The sequence below is a fragment of the Nothobranchius furzeri genome, unplaced genomic scaffold, assembly GCF_043380555.1.
Source record: "Nothobranchius furzeri strain GRZ-AD unplaced genomic scaffold, NfurGRZ-RIMD1 Scf040, whole genome shotgun sequence".
NCBI lineage: Eukaryota > Metazoa > Chordata > Actinopteri > Cyprinodontiformes > Nothobranchiidae > Nothobranchius > Nothobranchius furzeri.
The window spans coordinates 517,960-524,306 of record NW_027223057.1 but is presented as its reverse complement, the minus strand read 5'-3'; positions in this window follow the sequence as shown (position 1 = coordinate 524,306).

Sequence of the window (6,347 nt, the reverse complement as noted above, 5' to 3'; positions counted from 1 at the left end):
CCAGCCTCCAGCAGCAGATGGCGGGGTGGAGGAGCTGCAGCCAGCGTCCATCAGCTGATGGCGGGGTGGAGGAGCAGCAGGCAGCCTCCAGCTGGTGATGGCGGGGTGGAGGAGCTGCAGCCAGCGTCCAGCAGCTGATGGTGGGGTGGAGGAGCTGCAGCCAGCGTCCAGCAGCTGATGGTGGGGTGGAGGAGCTGCAGCCAGCGTCCAGCAGCTGATGGTTGGGTGGAGGAGCAGCAGCCAGCCTCCAGCAGCTGATGGCGGGGTGGAGGAGCTGCAGCCAGCCTCCAGCAGCCAGCCTCCAGCTAGTGATGGCGGGGTGGAGAAGCAGGCAGCCTCCATCAGCTGATGGCGGGGTGGAGGAGCAGAAGCCAGCCTCCAGCTGGTGATGGCGGGGTGCAGGAGCTGCAGGCAGCCTCCAGCAGCTGATGGCGGGGTGCAGGAGCTGCAGCCAGCGTCCAGCAGCTGATGGTGGGGTGGAGGAGCTGCAGCCAGCCTCCAGCAGCCAGCCTCCAGCTAGTGATGGCGGGGTGGAGAAGCAGGCAGCCTCCATCAGCTGATGGCGGGGTGTAGGAGCAGAAGCCAGCCTCCAGCTGGTGATGGCGGGGTGCAGGAGCTGCAGGCAGCCTCCAGCAGCTGATGGCGGGGTGCAGGAGCTGCAGGCAGCCTCCAGCAGCTGATGGCGGGGTGGAGGAGCTGCAGCCAGCGTCCAGCAGCTGATGGTGGGGTGGAGGAGCTGCAGCCAGCGTCCAGCAGCTGATGGTTGGGTGGAGGAGCAGCAGCCAGCCTCCAGCAGCTGATGGCGGGGTGCAGGAGCAGCAGCCAGCCTCCAGCAGCTGATGGCGGGGTGGAGGAGCTGCAGCCAGCCTCCAGCAGCCAGCCTCCAGCTAGTGATGGCGGGGTGGAGAAGCAGGCAGCCTCCATCAGCTGATGGCGGGGTGGAGGAGCAGAAGCCAGCCTCCAGCAGCTGATGGCGGGGTGCAGGAGCTGCAGCCAGCGTCCAGCAGCTGATGGTGGGGTGGAGGAGCTGCAGCCAGCCTCCAGCAGCCAGCCTCCAGCAGCTGATGGCGGGGTGCAGGAGCAGCAGCCAGCCTCCAGCAGCTGATGGCGGGGTGGAGGAGCAGCAGCCAGCCTCCAGCAGCCAGCCTCCAGCTGCTGATGGCGGGGTGGAGGAACAGAAGCCTCCAGCAGCTGATGGCAGGGTGCAGGAGCAGCAGCCAGCCTCCAGCTGGTGATGGCGGGGTGGAGGAGCTGAAACCTGGGTCGGACCTGGTCTGCAGCAGGGCCCATTACCACTCAGAAGCTGATGGCAGTGTGTGTTTAGGTCCCTGCGGGGTGGATGAGCTGAAACCTGGGTCAGACTTGGTGTGCAGCAGGGCTCAGCACCCTCCAGAAGCCGATGACAGTGTGTCTTTAACTCCCTGCCTGGTGGGAGAGCTGAAAGCTGGGTCGGACCTGGTCTTTAGCAGAGCTCAGCAGCCTCCAGAAGCTGATGGCAGTGTGTGTTTCATCCCCTGCGGGGTGGGAGAGCTGAAACGTGGGTCGGACCTGGTCTGCAGCAGGGCCCATCACCATCCAGAAGCTGACGGCGGTGTGTGTTTAAGTCCCTGCGGGGTGGGAGAGCCATAACCTGGGTCGGACCTGGTCTGCAGCAGAGCTCAGCAGCCTCCAGAACCTGATGGCAGTGTGTCTTTAATCCACTGCGGGGTGCAGGAGCTGAAACCTGGGTCGGACCTGGTCTGCAGCAGGGCTCAGCAGCCAGCAGAAGGTGATGGCAGTGTGTGTTTAGTTCCCTGCGGGGTGCAGGAGCTGAAACCTGGGTCGGACCTGGTCTGCAGCAGAGCTCAGCAGCCAGCAGAAGCTGATGGCAGTGTGTGTTTAATTCCCTGCCTGGTGGGAGAGCTGTAACCCGGGTCGGACTTGGTCTGCAGCAGGGCCCATCACCATCCAGAAGCTGATGGCAGTGTGTCTTTAATTCCCTGCGGGGTGGAGGAGCAGAAACCTGGGTCGGACCTGGTCTATAGCAGAGCTCAGCAGCCTCCAGCAGCTGATGGCAGTGTGTGTTTAAGTCCCTGCCTGGTGTGAGAGCTGAAACCTGGGTCGGACCTGGTCTATAGCAGAGCTCAGCAGCCTCCAGCAGCTGATGGCTGCGTGTGTTTAAGTCCCTGCGGGGTGCAGGAGCTGAAACCTGGGTCGGACCTGGTCTATGGCAGAGCTCAGCAGCCTCCAGAAGCTGATGGCAGCGTGCCTCTAAGTCCCTGCCTGGTGGGAGAGCTGAAACCTGGGTCGGACCTGGTCTATAGCAGAGCTCAGCAGCCTCCAGCAGCTGATGGCTGCGTGTGTTTAAGTCCCTGCGGGGTGCAGGAGCTGAAACCTGGGTCGGACCTGGTCTATGGCAGAGCTCAGCAGCCTCCAGAAGCTGATGGCAGCGTGCCTCTAAGTCCCTGCCTGGTGGGAGAGCTGAAACCTGGGTCGGACATGGTCTGCAGCAGGGCTCGGCAGCCTCCAGAAGCTGATGGCAGTGTGTGTTTAAGTCCCTGCCTGGTAGGAGAGCTGAAACCTGGGTCGGACCTGGTCTATAGAAGAGCTCAGCAGCCTCCAGCAGCTGATTGCAGTGTGTGTTTAAGTCCCTGCCTGGTGGGAGAGCTGATATCCGGGTCGGACCTGGTCCACAGCAGGGCCCATCACCCTCCAGAAGCTGGTGGCAGTGTGTGTTTAAGTCCCTGCGGGGTGCAGGAGCTGAAAGCTGGGTCGGACCTGGTCTGCAGCAGAGCTCAGCAGCCTCCAGTTGCTGATGGCAGTGTGTGTTTAAGTCCCTGCCTGGTGGGAGAGCTGAAACCTGGGTCGGACCTGGTCTATAGCAGAGCTCAGCAGCCTCCAGCTGCTGATGGCGTGGTGGAGGAGCAGCAGCAGCAGCAGCCAGCCTCCAGCAGCCAGCCAGCCCCCAGCAGCTGATGGCGGGGTGGAGGAGCGGAAGCCAGCCTCCAGCAGCTTATGGCGGGGTGGAGGAGCTGAAACCTGGGTCGGACCTGGTCTATAGTAGAGCTCCGCAGCCTCCAGACGCTGATGGCGGTGTGTCTTTAAGACCCTGCCTGGTGGGAGAGCTGAAACCTGGGTCGGACCTGGTCTGTAACAGAGCTCAGCAGCCTCCAGAAGCTGATGGCAGTGTGTGTTTAGTTCCCTGCGGGGTGGAGGAGCAGAAACCTGGGTCGCACCTGGTCTATAGAAGAGCTCAGCAGCCTCCAGAAGCTGATATCAGTGTGTGTTTAAGTCCCTGCGGGGTGGGAGAGCTGAGACCTGGGTCGGACCTGGTCTGCAGCAGGGCTCAGCAGCCTCCAGAAGCTGACGGCAGTGTGTGTTTAAGTCCCTGCCTGGTGTGAGAGCTGAAACCTGGGTCGGACCTGGTCTATAGCAGAGCTCAGCAGCCTCCAGCAGCTGATGGCTGCGTGTGTTTAAGTCCCTGCGGGGTGCAGGAGCTGAAACCTGGGTCGGACCTGGTCTATGGCAGAGCTCAGCAGCCTCCAGCAGCTGATGGCAGTGTGTGTTTAAGTCCCTGCCTGGTGGGAGAGCTGAAACCTGGGTCGGACCTGGTCTATAGCAGAGCTCAGCAGCCTCCAGCAGCTGATGGCAGTGTGTGTTTGATCCCCTGCGGGGTGGGAGAGCTGAAACTTGGGTCGGACCTGGTCTGCATCAGGGCTCAGCAGCCTCCAGAATCCGATGGCAGTGTGGGTTTAAGTCCATGCGGGGTGCAGGAGCAGAAACCTGGGTCGGACCTGGTCTATAGCAGGCCTCAGCAGCATCGAGAAGCTGATGGCAGTGTGTCTTTAATTCCCTGCGGGGTGGGAGAGCTGTAACCTGGGTCGGACCTGGCCTGCAGCGGAGCTCAGCAGCCTCCAGAAGCTGATGGCAGTGTGTCTTTAATTCCCTGCGGGGTTGAGGAGCAGAAACCTGGGTCGGACCTGGTCTGCAGCAGGGCCCATCACCATCCAGAAGCTGATGGCTGTGTGTGTTTAAGTCCCAGGGGGGTGGGAGAGCCATAACCTGGGTCGGACCTGGTCTGCAGCAGGGCTCAGCAGCCTCCAGTTGCAGATGGCAGTGTGTGTTTAGTTCCCTGCGGGGTGCAGGAGCTGAAACCTGGGTCGGACCTGGTCTATAGCAGAGCTCAGCAGCCTCCAGAAGCTGATGGCAGTGTGTCTTCAATTCCCTGCGGGGTGCAGGAGCTGATACCTGGGTCGGACCTGGTCTGCAGCAGGGCCCATCACCATCCAGACGCTGATGGCAGTGTGTGTTTAAGTCCTAGTGGGCTGCAGGAGCTGAAACCTGGGTCGGACCTGCTCTATAGTAGAGCTCAGCAGCCTCCAGAAGCTGATGGCAGTGTGTCTTTAAGTCCCTGCGGGGTGGGATAGCTGAAACCTGGGTCGGACCTGGTCTGCAGCAGGGCCCATCACCCTCCAGAAGCTGTTGGCAGTGTGTCTTCCATTCCTAGTGGGGCAGGGGAGCAAAGACCTGGGCAGAGGAGCGCCTGTCTGCATCCGATCCGGCCCCTCAGCAGCCCGCCGTGAGCCTTAGAGAACCCCCCCCCCCCCCCCCCCCCCAGCGGGCTCCAGGAACCGGGCCCTGCGTCGGACCCAGCTCAGGCAGGCCCTCCCTCGGGCCCTGCAGCAGGTGGCCCCGTCTATGCAGTCGAAAACCCCGCGAAAATCGGTGTAGAAACGCCCGAGAGGCGTGGTGCGGTTCCCCCGGCCGGTACCGGGTCCGGACCGGTCCGGAAGTCCACCCAGAACACTGCCTGGGGCTTCTGGGCGGCTCCCCAGGCGCAGGCAGTCGAAAACCGCGTGAAAATCGGTTCAGAATTGACAAAACGGCGACCTCGTCGCTCCAAAAACTAAGTCCAAACTAAGCCTTTCGCTTATCGCTTAACGCTTAAGGCGGTCGGCCTTATGGCCAGTAAATGAAAAGTGCCTGCGCCCCTGGAGGTTTTGGAAGGTGCGAGCGATGACCATGCTCGGGTTAGTAGGTGAGGCCATCGGAAAACCAGCGTGAGTTGGCGGGTTTGGGTGGCAATCTATTCCAGGCAGAGTCGACTATCTCTGGGCATCAATTTTGGGATTTTTCCGGCTCTGGTTCTGGGAGAAACGCAGGGGCAAAGTGCACGAGCCGCGGCCGATTTTGGTGGCCTGTCCCTGGGCACAAAGTCTGAGGAGTGTGGGCCTGGTTCTCCGAAAAATACCAGTCTGCTGGAGCTCACTCCCATGGCTCCAGGGGGCACGGCACACCCCCCGGTAGCCGACCAAAGTGATCTACTCGGGCCAGACTCGGACCCACGACCCGGGGTGAGAACCACAACTACTGGTCATCCTTTTGACCTCCAGGGGGCGCGGCAGAGCCTCCCCAGTCCGACGCAAGTGCCCCACTTGGGCCATACTCAGACCCACGGCCCGGGGCGAGAACCACAACTACTGGTCATCCTTTAGACCTCCAGGGGGCCCGGCACAGCCTCCCTAGACCGACACAAGTGCTCCACTTTGGCTGTACTCTGACCCAAGTCCCGGTGCGAGAACCACAACTACTGGTCATCCTTTAGACCTCCAGGGGGCCCGGCACAGCCTCCCTAGGCCGACACAAGTGCTCCACTTGGGCTATACTCTGACCCAAGTCCCGGGGCGAGAACCACAACTACTGGTCATCCTTTTGACCTCATGGTCATCCTTTAGACCTCCGGGGGGCACGGCACAGCCTCCCTAGTCCGACACAAGTGCTCCACTTGGGCTATACTCTGACCCAAGTCCCGGGGCGAGAACCACAACTACTGGTCATCCTTTAGACCTCCAGGGGGCACGGCACACCCCCCGGTAGCCGACCAAAGTGCTCTACTCGGGCCAGACTCGGACCCACGACCCGGGGTGAGAACCACAACTACTGGTCATCCTTTAGACCTCCAGGGGGCACGGCACAGCCTCCCTAGTCTGACACAAGTGCTCCACTTGGGCTATACTCGGACCCACGACCCGGGGTGAGAACCACAACTACTGGTCATCCTTTAGACCTCCAGGGGGCACGGCACAGCCTCCCTAGTCCGACACAAGTGCTCCACTTGGGCTATACTCGGACCCAAGTCCCGGGGCGAGAACCACAACTACTGGTCATCCTTTAGACCTCCAGGGGGCACGGCACACCCCCCGGTAGCCGACCAAAGTGCTCTACTCGGGCCAGACTCGGACCCACGACCCGGGGTGAGAACCACAACTACTGGTCATCCTTTAGACCTCCAGGGGGCACGGCACAGCCTCCCTAGTCCGACACAAGTGCTCCACTTGGGCTATACTCGGACCCACGACCCGGGGTGA